Below are 11,915 nucleotides of genomic sequence, written 5' to 3'. Positions count from 1 at the left end.
AACTCAATTCTCTTTATATTCCTCCTGGAGTGCTCATTACTTTGATCCAAATTGTGGAGAGTATATTTCTACAGCCTTGACACACCTTTCCATGGCCAGTCTTTAACACGCAGAGCCAGATTCTCAGCCTCAGTAAATCAAAGCAGTGAATCAAAGTCGAGATATTGAGGCTGATTTACACCAGCCAAGGCTCTAGCCTGGTCCTTGGACTGCCGATGACTCCTCAAGGGGGGAACTCACCCCAGGTGCCACCCCAGGAAACGCACAGTGCCTTTTCCTGGTGCTGCCGATGCACCGTGCTTCACCGTGTGATGAATTCATGAGGCACAGGACTTCTACGAGTACTACAGTGATCGTATTTTCTTCCTGCTATCATGAGAAGGGATTTTTTTTGACTCTTTTTGCTGCATTTACAGACATAGAAAAAGAGATGGAAATTCTGCCTTCTGCATCACTGTACGGATAAATATTAATGTTTTGGGTGTGTTTTTTTTTTCCTTTCTCCAGAGGGGACCATCCTGGGGGAAGAAGAGTCTGGTGGCAACGGGTTTTACTGCAGCATGCCATTCTGCTTAGATTTGGAGGAAGACAGATGTTAATCTGTTAAGAAAAAAGAGAACAAGAATAGATAAGGGACCATTTGCTGAAGCATATACAAAAGCAAAACTGTGAAAATTATTCAGGGGCATTGAAAGTGTAAACTTTTTTCCTAGTCTGAGGTAGTTTTTGTAGGTAACTTGTAACTACGCTGATCCACAGGTTGGTGCATTAATGAAAGTAAGTGTTTCATTCCTAAAAGGTGAAAATTTTTGAAAGTATCTTAACAACCAAAATCTTAAGGACTTCTAGATACAGCTATTACTTCCTACAATACAAATAATTTAAAGGACATTTTTAACAATGCTGTGCGTATCCTGTTACCTAGGTTTTTCAACTTCAGTGCCTAAAGATCCTAACAGCATTTGTCATCAGTAAATGCATTCATTAATTTTTTATTTTGCAAGAAGAGTCATTCATTACGTAGTATTCAAACAAACACTGATGTTTGTGACCTCTACTTGTGGAATAAGTTTCCAAGTGCTGGTACATTATTTTCTTAAACCCCCAAAGCATGTAAATGTGATATCCATCTCTTCTCTGAAAATTCCAAGCCACCACGTGGGAAAGGCTGAAATCACAAGTTAAAAAGACCCTTCCAACAATTTTCGGAAAGGCTCTGGACATCAGCTTGTTGAAGCTAAAGTGAATTCTGGGGCTGCTCAGACACAGGTGTAGCTTTTCTCCCACTCAATCAATGCTCAGGTGTAGTAAGAGTTGCACAAGAATAACTTCAACAGAAATCACAGGAATGGTGTTTCCAGAAAGACAGGCATCTGTCACGTAGAGTGAAGAGGAGGTTGTGTATCACACAGCTATAAATCTGCTGTGTGGTGAAGGAACCTCTCTTTTGTCTGGCTACTGGTACAAACACAAAGACATCTCAAGTTTCTCAAGTCTACCATGTCACACGAGTGACTGAAACATCTTAAAGAGATGTCGTGTCAGCCTTTAACAGAAACGATCAGAGAAACAAGAAATCTTCCAGGGCTTCTCTGATTTTGTTTCGAAATTTTATTCTCAGTAGTGAAATCCTATTGCTGAGCTGAGAACAGGCTTTCTCATAACTGCTTTTTCCAGCTATCAGTAATTTTCTCAACCTATCTAAGGCAGAACTGTGAGAAAAGAGAGGAAATTGTTTAGCTAGGAAAAAGAAAATGCAGTCTACATTTTTTCCTTTCCAAGCATATTTTGCAGAGTAATGTACAATGCTTCCACACCTGCCCAGCAGTGTGGTGGTGGGATGACTCCGGGTTCATGCACAGGCTGGTTCAGATGCCTTCACCCACCTGAGCTGGGCAGGTGGGATGCCTGTCAGAGAGGCAGCATGCCGTCACAGCACTGGCCTGACAGGAGAGATCATCCCTTGGTTTGTTTAAAACCATTCCTGAAGCACAGAGCCGCCGCGCTATGAATTACAGCCTCTGGGCAAAGAGTTTGCACCAGGCGGTCCATCACTTGCAAATCTTACGCGGAGGACAGTCACGAGTGAAGATGCCAGGTTTTTAGGCGGTGTAATTTACTGTCGGTCCATTAGCCTCAAAAAGGCTGTGTGGGTTCAGGCCCTCTGAGCGAGTCTCCTGTAAATCTGATGACTGTCTCTGACAGCTCCACCTGAAACGACAGACCCTTCCTGATGCGTTTTGCAGCTACGAATTGCTTTCCTCGATGCCCGTGACAAATTTTTATTGATGTCAACGTGAGCCAAGGACCTGAAGCAAGTTTTGTTTCTGCTACTGATTAAAACAAAAAGAATGAAGGGAGGAAGGAGATGAAAAACCTCAGAGTTCAGTAAAATTTTTAAGTATTAATATTGCCATGATTTTATTGGCTGTATATTGAAAAAAAACCCAACATAATTGAAATAGCTCAGTAACATCTCAGTGTCCAACTCTGACTGTTGCATTTTCTTGGAATTATTAATTTACTTTGATCACAAAAACATTTCAAGTAGCTTGTAGAAAGTTAAATAAATACAAGAAATCTGAATTTGCATGTTACTTGAATTTATGAGCTTTTATAAATCTATTTTGTGCAAAACTAATTATTATAATGATCGCTGAGTAAGAAGCAACACCATACAAGACTTAATTCAAACGACATTTTTGTTATACGCTCTTGTTTTAATTTTCTAGCTCCACTGAATAACTAGAAATCTTTGCAGCTGTAGCAAAGTGCCTCATATATAATGTATAGATCACATCCTCTTGCCATTTTTCACAGGTGCCTGGCTATTATACCGTTCAGAATTCATTCATAGTGCCTATTAGAGGTCTTTATATGTAACTGACTTCCTTTCTTGAATATTTATAGCTTTTATGAGACATTTATGGGTAGACCCAACAAGAGTTTCTAAGGAAATACTGGGAAGTACTTCTGTATAACATCATTAATATACTGTTCTTTGATGGTAATGGCCACAAATGTCATCTATTTGCTGTATTCTTACTTTGTCTAAGCTTTGTACTGATGGGGAGACTGCTATAGAGAGCCTCTCCAGACTAAAAAGTCTTCTGGGAAACAATTTGGCTCACATGGAAAGTAACATATTTCACTCGAGAAATTAACCATCCAAGTCAGGCTATCTGTACCTGTGATCACCGTGGGTTGCGTCAAAGGTCCCAAATACTTGGATGAAAGAAAAAACATAGATTGTATGCGTCAAAGGTCCCAAATACTTGGATGAAAGAAAAAACATAGATTGTATGTGTAAAAATATTTGTAAACCAGGTAAGATTGACTTGGCTCATGTTGTAACAAAGAGAGTCCTAAGAGAACAAGCAACGCTGAGAAGACTAATGACTCATTGTATGAGAGAGAAACGCTGTTTTGTAGAGTTGTATGTAATAGTGAGATTGAAATATTAGATAATATTTGACAGCAAATTCATGGTCCTTATCTGAGATACCTTGAGGGTTTAAGACAACGTCTGCTCCTTGTAATAAAGCTATATTCATCAGTGTGGTCAACAAGGTTATAACCAAATGACACATTTTTCTACTCTACCCTTATTACCTACTTATGTTAGAAAGGGAGATCAAAAATGTCTATACATTTGCATTTATATATATTATTTCAAGCTTTATTCCCTGTGGGTTTATGGATTTACCTCTTGAGGTGGCTTTCCTTTTCAAAAAGGAAAAAGTATGATGTAATTAATATTTGTATGAAAGCACAGAGTCATATTTTTCCACCCAGAAGTAGAGCAGTGAGAGTGCTTCATACAGGAGGAGCTCCTAGTCAGCACGGTGTAAAGCAGAAACTATGGCGTCCATGCTATTTGAGTCCCAGTTAGCCAAATAGTAAGTGGATTGTGAGATAAATTTGGGTATGGGCTAAGACCTTTAATAAAGTAAGCAAACAGTACATAAAGAGTTTCTGCAAAGTAAGGTATGTATGCCATAACATATGTACATACACTCTTTTGCTCTTGCTTACTGTCTTAAAATTACAAATATCTTTCTATATTTTCTAGATAGGGTGTTAATTAATACATTTTAAATATTAGATTGTGTCTAAATGCTGATATCGAGGGCAAATATATTTGCTTCTTTCAAGTTCATTATATAATTTGCAAGAAATGAAGAATTCAAAATAGAATTTGCTTATTTTTGGAGGCAAACATTACAGGCTTTTTGCATATTCTTCCCTTTGTCCCCTAAACTGCTCACTGTACTTTCGTGCCGGTCCCTGTTTCTGGGATGAGACTCCTCTCTGGAGTAGCTCCTGGCATCTGGAACAGCTTTTCTGCAACTTCCATGCTTCACCAGTTCCATCTATTTTTATATCTCCTCTCTTCTCCCTTGACTATCTCTTTTAATTTCTCTCCATCTGCTTTTTATATTAACTTTATAACTCCATATAACATTTGTGATGCAGTTTGCATGAAAAACACCAGCTACCCCAAATAATGTTGCAGCTTACTGTTAACCCTGGTGAATGGATTTGCTCCTGTGGAAGGCTGGTTCCTCCTCCGGTGCACGCAGGAGCGTCTCATCGACAGCAGTCAGAGAATCTCAGCATTTTAATATTTCGGTATTAATCCTTGGGATGCAGAGTTGATTGCACTAGCTGTTGGGCAAACATATAGAACAAGAAAGTCGAACGTGCAGCCAGAGAGTGTAAAATATTTATGAGCACACCGATAGAAGAGGCACAGAGAAAACCTTTTTTATTTATTCAGTATAAGACAATATCTAGAACTTGGCTAACTAATTGCACTGGATCTGTTCTGTATTTCCTGCACAGGACAGCAAGCCTTGTTAATGGAAACTGCCGAAGTCCGGTGCTTCAGTATTCGGCTTTTTACCTTCTCTCATTTGGTTCAGTACATGCTATAGATTCTAATAGTACACGAGCAAACCTCTCCCTATACAGAAAAAGCCACATCTTTCAATTTGCTGAGGGAAGTCTATGGACAATGTTTACAAGAGGTTCCAGGTAGGTCATTCATCATTTCCAATACTGCCAGTGATTTAAGGCCATTACAATAAATAAAGACGAGTGGACTCAGCCAGCGGTTGTAACTGGCCAATAAGTTTTAATAATTATATAAGATAGAATAGAATAGATTTAGAATTAATCTAGATTAAATTCTAGATATAGAATTAATCTAGCCAGTGTAGCCTGATTTTTGCATGCTTTGGAGGTTCTTTAGTGTTTCAGTTGCAAGCTGCATGTATACCTACACTTTTTGGTCTCTAGTCCAATAACAATTATTTACTACAGCTAACAAATCTTCAAGGCCATGTAACCTGTGTTTCACCTATGCTGACCTCTCACACAACTTATCAGAGCAGTGTAAAGTGCCGTAAGTATATTTCCTTGTGTACTGTTCAATGCCAATTTTTCTTTTTGATGTTGCTGAAGTTCATTTTATCTAGTGCCAGTATATTAAAAATCTATTAATGTTTCACACATAAAATGAACACAAATTGACCTGGTGTAAGATTTATATTGCAATGTACAAAGGCCCAAAAGTAACTCCAGCATTATTATGCCCCTGCCTGTGCCGGACTGAACTCCTAACGCTATTGACAAATGTCCCAAAATTCACGTGTATTTCTTCCTGACCAGCCACCAGCTCAGAGCTGCTCGTGCTGCAAGTCAAGGCGATGAATTACACTTGCCAGAGCCACTTTCCAGTCCCGCTAAGCGACCTCCCCACCTGTGGAAAGAAAATTCCTGAAGGAAAGCCAGGTGTATTTAGAATTATGTCACTGAAATGGATATAAAATATCCCTTGAAAATCAGGCAACACCAGTCTTCCCATTACTATTCACTGCCTGCCTTTGGAAATACGAACACGGAGTCTAAATATCCGTTCTTTTCTCAGTCAGTCAGGTCTCTTCCTATGATTTCTTTTTCTGTGTGCTCATGGCTTTAAAACTTATTTATGCCTCTTCTTTTCAAAATACCGTGGATTACAGTTATTTTTTTTGCTTGCTTTTTTTGGTGGTACTTCAAGATGTCCAGCTTAGCCTGTTATGACATAGTTTATGAACTTAAGCAAGTGGTACAAGCAAACCGCTGAAGCTGAAATCATAGGCTAAAGAATGAAGGAGTTTTCAGTGTTCATGGTCTGAATACTGTGGAAAATTGGTCTTGAAGAGATTCAGAAACACTGTGCAATCCTTTCTCACCCCAAGACAGGACCTGAAGCAGCCTCAACAGCTGCTTCTCTGACCTGTTCTTGTCTCCCATTATGGAGAATCCGCAGCTTCCCTTGGTGGTTTTTTTTTTCCAGCAATCACCTTTCTGAACTATTACGAAGATATTTTTCTAAAAGACATAACTATCTCTACTGCAATCTGGATTCATTAACGCTTTGGCCAATTCACAGCAGGCATGAGAAACAGCCTAATCTCTGCCCTGAAGTGACCTTTTAGGCATTTGAAACTTGTGCGTCCCTTCAGGCTATTTTGTCCTGACAAAACAACTCTCAGTCCTTTTATCTCCCTTTATAGGTCATGTTTTTTCATAAGAGGAAGAGTATCTGGTGGCTGACACATGGGCATGCTGCTCTGGTGCTCTGGTGCTCTGGTGCTTGCTGGTCATGGTGCTCTGGTGTTGCTCAACTTGGAGAGGAGGTGTTGGCTGGGTGGCAAGGGTGAGTTCTCCTTCCTGCAGGGAAGGACCCATGACGTGCTTAGTGAGAGCCACGAGATTGACCAAGGCTCTTCCCTTTCTAAAATCTACTAACGTTGTCGTTCCCTAATGAGTACAGGCTATTCTTATATCCTATAACGTTTGGATAGCAGAGAGAAAATACAAAACCACATTCCTCCTATAAAGGAAATACCTTTGTTATGTGCTTCCTTCCCACCCTTTGTTGCTGTTCTTCATATTGATTAAACCTTCATTTAGCTTCATCATTTTTCTTAGTTTTCATCTCACATGCTTGCTACAGCTGGTTTCATAATCTGTTGTCATGGAAATCAGACAGATGTCAAAAACATGGCTTTATCACTTAATTGTGTGATCCACACAAGAGAAAGAATAATGTAGAGAACCTGATGGGAAGTTTTGCAGGTTAAAGCAAAACAAGAAGACAATGGCGAGTTAAAAACCAAAGAATTACCTTTTACATGTGACAGCGTTCTTATTATCACCACTGGAAAATGAAAATTTGCAGGTATTGTTTTCTATGCTCATTTTTGTTTATTATTTTACTTGTTGAACCTTAAAGGCTCCTGATCTCTGTCCTTCGCATGAATTAGTGGTGCAAAATGAGTTGTAATTGTGCAGGAAGTATCCCCGTGTAAGCTGCTTATACAGTTATAAGGTGTTCAATGAGCTCAAGCCTAGCAAGTAGCATAAGTGGTTTCTTGCACATGTTAAACCATTATTAACAGCAAAACAAGAATAAAAGCAACGGTCATTCTCCTAAATGTCCAGCAGGGCGGGCAGAGGAGTCTTATTTCTATCACGAGAGGAAATGCTATTTCAGTTCTTGCTTAGGACAGCCCAGCCCCATTGAATGAGGCGACGTTCAGCGTCACCAAACCAAAGGTGACGTCCCAAAGGGCATATGCAGAAGTTGTACTTGTCCCGAAATGCGGCATCCCATCAATATGTTTTTAAGCTTAGCTGAGGGATAGGGTGAAAATCCAATCTGAAGGTAAAATGGCATCAAATGAGGCCAATGCCAGGGCTGAAAACAGAGGCAGCCATAAGAATCCGTGTTCTTATTCAGGATAGAGTCCTCTCATGACCAAGACATTTATCATATCAATGTCCACACAAGCAAGTTAAGGAATTTTGTGCTTTTAATGACAGTATCTTGCCACCTCTGTTGAGGACGTCACCTTCCACTTGTGTGGAAAACTCCATACAGCAGTTTTCCAATTAGCTAGTAATGTTATTCCCTGATACTTTTTAATCAAATTTCTACTAAGTAAATAATATGTTTTTTTATGCTTGTTACGAAATTAGTCCCATGATATCTGCTTATACATCTATTTTGAAATGCCAGCCAGACAAACAAATCTACCTAAAATAATGCTGGATCTAGAGAAATTTCCTACATACATGAAATTTGCAGTGCCTCCTCATTAAGTTGCTTTTCAGAGAGGATACACAAATTCTGAGGAGAATGGGTGCAATTTGATTCTGCTTTGTAAATTAAGCACATCAACTCCAGACTCGTCACATCTGAGTGTAGTTGGAAACATATAGTTTTCTTTAGGGTATAAAAATACATCTGTATCTTTGTTAGTCTAGGTCAAACAATGAAATGAAAGACTGAAATTAAGATGGAAGGAAGGATGGACAGAAATAAGGCAGGCATGAGTGAATCCAGCTTGAATCTCAGATCTTAGGATGAGTTTGCTGAGTCTGGCTGTTGAAGAAACAACCTTGAGTTATAAATTGAACACATCTGTCCAGGAATCACTGAGAGACAGTGCAAATAAAACTCTGCGTCCACACTTTCCCGCAGTTGCTTTCCAGATGAGAGCAGCATTTTCCATAGCACAGGATCTGCAAAATATGTGCTGAGACCCTTCCTTCGGGCTATCGGCACTGGTGTGCTGAGACCTGCTGTATGCCATCGATATCTGCCACAGAAATCGCTTAGCTTCAAACCGGCAGAAGCACGAGGACAACCATATAATGTCTATCAGCATTTTAATATTTTATACAACAGAATGAATTGTAGCATTTCGGTATTAATTCATATTACAGCAACAACATTATAGTTGGAGAAGGGTAAAATTAACATGTTATTTATGCTGGAATTACACTGAATCACAAACAGTGTTCCTGGAAGGCTGAAAAACTGAATAATTTTGAATAAATTATTGATGATTTTAAAAGCCTTTCTTATTGATTACAGGTTATACCCTTAGATTAAAAGAGTGCAGCTAAGTCCTGTCAGAGTCTTTCAAAGTCAGAGTTCATCAGAGTAAATAAGTACCACCACGCTGTAATCCAGATCAGCCAGAGAGGAGTAAAATGCTAATAAGTACATTGCTTTATAGTTTAAAACCCTTCTGTTTCTTATTATTTTGCTTTCTAAAAATTACTCTGGAACTATGCAGAACAAAATTAAATAAAAGTATCTGAGGTGCGGCAAGTCCTCTTCATTCCACCCTTGACTGGATGAGTGTTGGTGTTGGGTGACCCCTTGGTCAACCAGAGGAGCTGCTCCAGCGGCGAGGCACTGAGCACCGTGAATGGCAGAATGGCAGACGCCCTAATAATACTTAGCTCGCTTATTTTTCTCCAGCCCCTTGCAGCCTGCTTACCAACTGGTTCTCTCACAATGCTGCATTAGCTCTGCATTGTTATAAGCATACTGGCAGCATTACCACAGGCTGTTCCCAATTTACTTCTGGATAATTGAAGTATCCTATTACTAACTATGTTTTGTGTCTCGTTCTGTTTCTTCATACAGTGTGTTGTGGTCATGTGCATTTCACCCTAGAGGTCTTTAGCAAATTCCTGTAATTACTTCTCCACATCTCTTGTTCATTCATTTCAACTGAAATTATCTCTGAACATTAGTTCCATTTGCTAAATCTGTTCTTGCTTTATTAACTTTAATCAAACTAATATATACTGCTAAATGAAAGGTGGCCTAGGATGCCCATACCTGGCTCAGCCCTCTTCCCAGGGGTAAACACCCTCTTGAAACAGCGACACAAGTTAATGTTGCAATTATCAGAATATAATTTGGCTGCTGCAATTTCAGTTGTTGAATAGTTGCCATTGATGCCATTTAAAACCTGCATTGCTACTGCAAAATAGATCTGAAAAAAATTCTATGTATAGACACTTGAATTTCAAAGTAAGTTCACTCTGCAATGGAGATTGCATCTCCATTAATGTTTGCTTTTCATGAAGTTTTGAGTGAAAGGAAATTCAATTGGGCAAAGTGCACTCCCTACTCATGGAGAGGTGTGATTAAAGAAAAGAAAGAGAAAGGGTTTGGCTTTCATTTGTATTTATTTTTAGAATTTGTGAGGTGCACAGATTCTATGGTATTGAGAAAACACAAAAGAGTGGTTGAACACTGTATAACTCACGTCGCTGTTAAGGAAAAAATTCCCAGAGGAAAAAAAACATGAGAAGTATGACAGCTTTAAAAATCCTCATTAAAATCAACCTAACTAGACCTCTAAAACCATTTTGACTTCAATTAGTCTGCTTCTCGATGTCAAATACACATAAATGACCCAATCCTGTTCCCACGATAGTCAGTAGAACTATTGTCCCTTGTCTGAAGAGAAGTGACCAGGAGTTCAAGAGTCAAGCCAGAGATCTCTGAAAAAAAGATGAAAGTTGAGCCTCAAGCTCAGGTTTTCAGAGAGCGTTCACACTGAGATGATAGTTAGAAAAGTTGATTTTTTTTATATTGCAATATTAAAAATAAGTAGATACATTTATCAGGGACATTGTTGCTGTTCATGGTATAGCTGAATTAATTATTACATAGAAGGACGAAGGCAGGAGAATGTCCTCCTTTGTGCCGTCATAAGTAGCATGAGCTTGCGAGTAGTTAGATGTATTTTTATCAATTATAAAAACACTGCTAAAGCACACTGATTGTACATGTATGAGGTATGGATTCGATTCCGCCCCAGCCAGTTAAAATGGAAATCTTTTACAGTGAGATATATGGGAAAAAACAGAGGACAGCTCTCCTGATAGCTGAAATTTTTGCTAGTCACGGTCCATTCACTTGAATTATGTACTACGGGATTTTGTCAGAGCACATTGCAGAGGAAAGTGGAGGTGGCTTTTCTCCAAGAGGTACCCACCGTGGTGCACACTTGTGCTTTAGTCTGAAAGGAGGCAACAGAGTAAGTCTGAGGAGGTACTCTAATGCTGCACAAAAATATCTCCTTGAAATTGTTGAAAAATAATGGCCATAACAGATACATAAATTACTCCTGTATAGGACGACTCTTTTGTCCAAGTAGCCTTTGATCTTGAAGGGCTATGTCAGACTTTAGGATATTCCCCAGTAATGAACAAAAATACTTTATTGCAATGAACTGAATTCATTTTGAAAAACATCTGTTTTATGTGTCAGATATTGGGACTCAATTAATTATTTGCTACCTGAAATTTGATTGGGACAAAACCAATGAGTCATATGAAAAAGGTTGCCACTGTCATGATGAAAAGCATGGCATGACACACAATTCATAAATCTTCTGTCAACGAAAACCAGCAGAAAGTCCAAAATAGATTCTTAATATGTGATTTCTGAATCATGCTCTGCCTAGACATCTACTGGTCAGCTTTTATGTTTTAAGGCTATCCTTGAAGTGTGGATGAAGTCAGTTCCACTTTTTAATTGGAGAACAAAAATTGTCAAGCTCGTGCACTAGCACCTAATTGCCAACTATATCAAATATGACTTTGAAAATGGCTGAACTTATAGTTCCTATGGAGTGACCTATTTCAATAGCAGAATATACGTTGTTAGCAAATTTTACTGAAGCATTATGGGTAATAGACTGAACTCGGAAAATTCCCTGACTTATGGGATAACAGCAGGGGATATTATCAGTAGGGATAATATCCTATTGATGTGTTTTGAAGTTATTGCAGCTTTTTGGCTTAGCCTGAGTGCAATTTGTCATCTACAAAAAAATGGGGCAAAAGCCCACTATATTACGCGAGGGCAGGACCCAACTGCGAAAGTTGATTCTTGTTCTCTACACAGGTAAGCTGCATGTGGTATATAGCTTTTTCCTGGCACAAATAACTTCCTTCTCAGGGGCAATACTGTCACGGGAGTGGATACTGGCAACACGCAGTTGAAGACCCATCCCACTTTGGCCTCCACTCTACTCTCACTGTGGACT

The sequence above is a fragment of the Larus michahellis genome, chromosome 10, assembly GCF_964199755.1.
Source record: "Larus michahellis chromosome 10, bLarMic1.1, whole genome shotgun sequence".
Lineage (NCBI taxonomy): Eukaryota > Metazoa > Chordata > Aves > Charadriiformes > Laridae > Larus > Larus michahellis.
The sequence above is the reverse complement of the archived record's forward strand: the minus strand, read 5'-3'. Positions refer to the sequence as shown.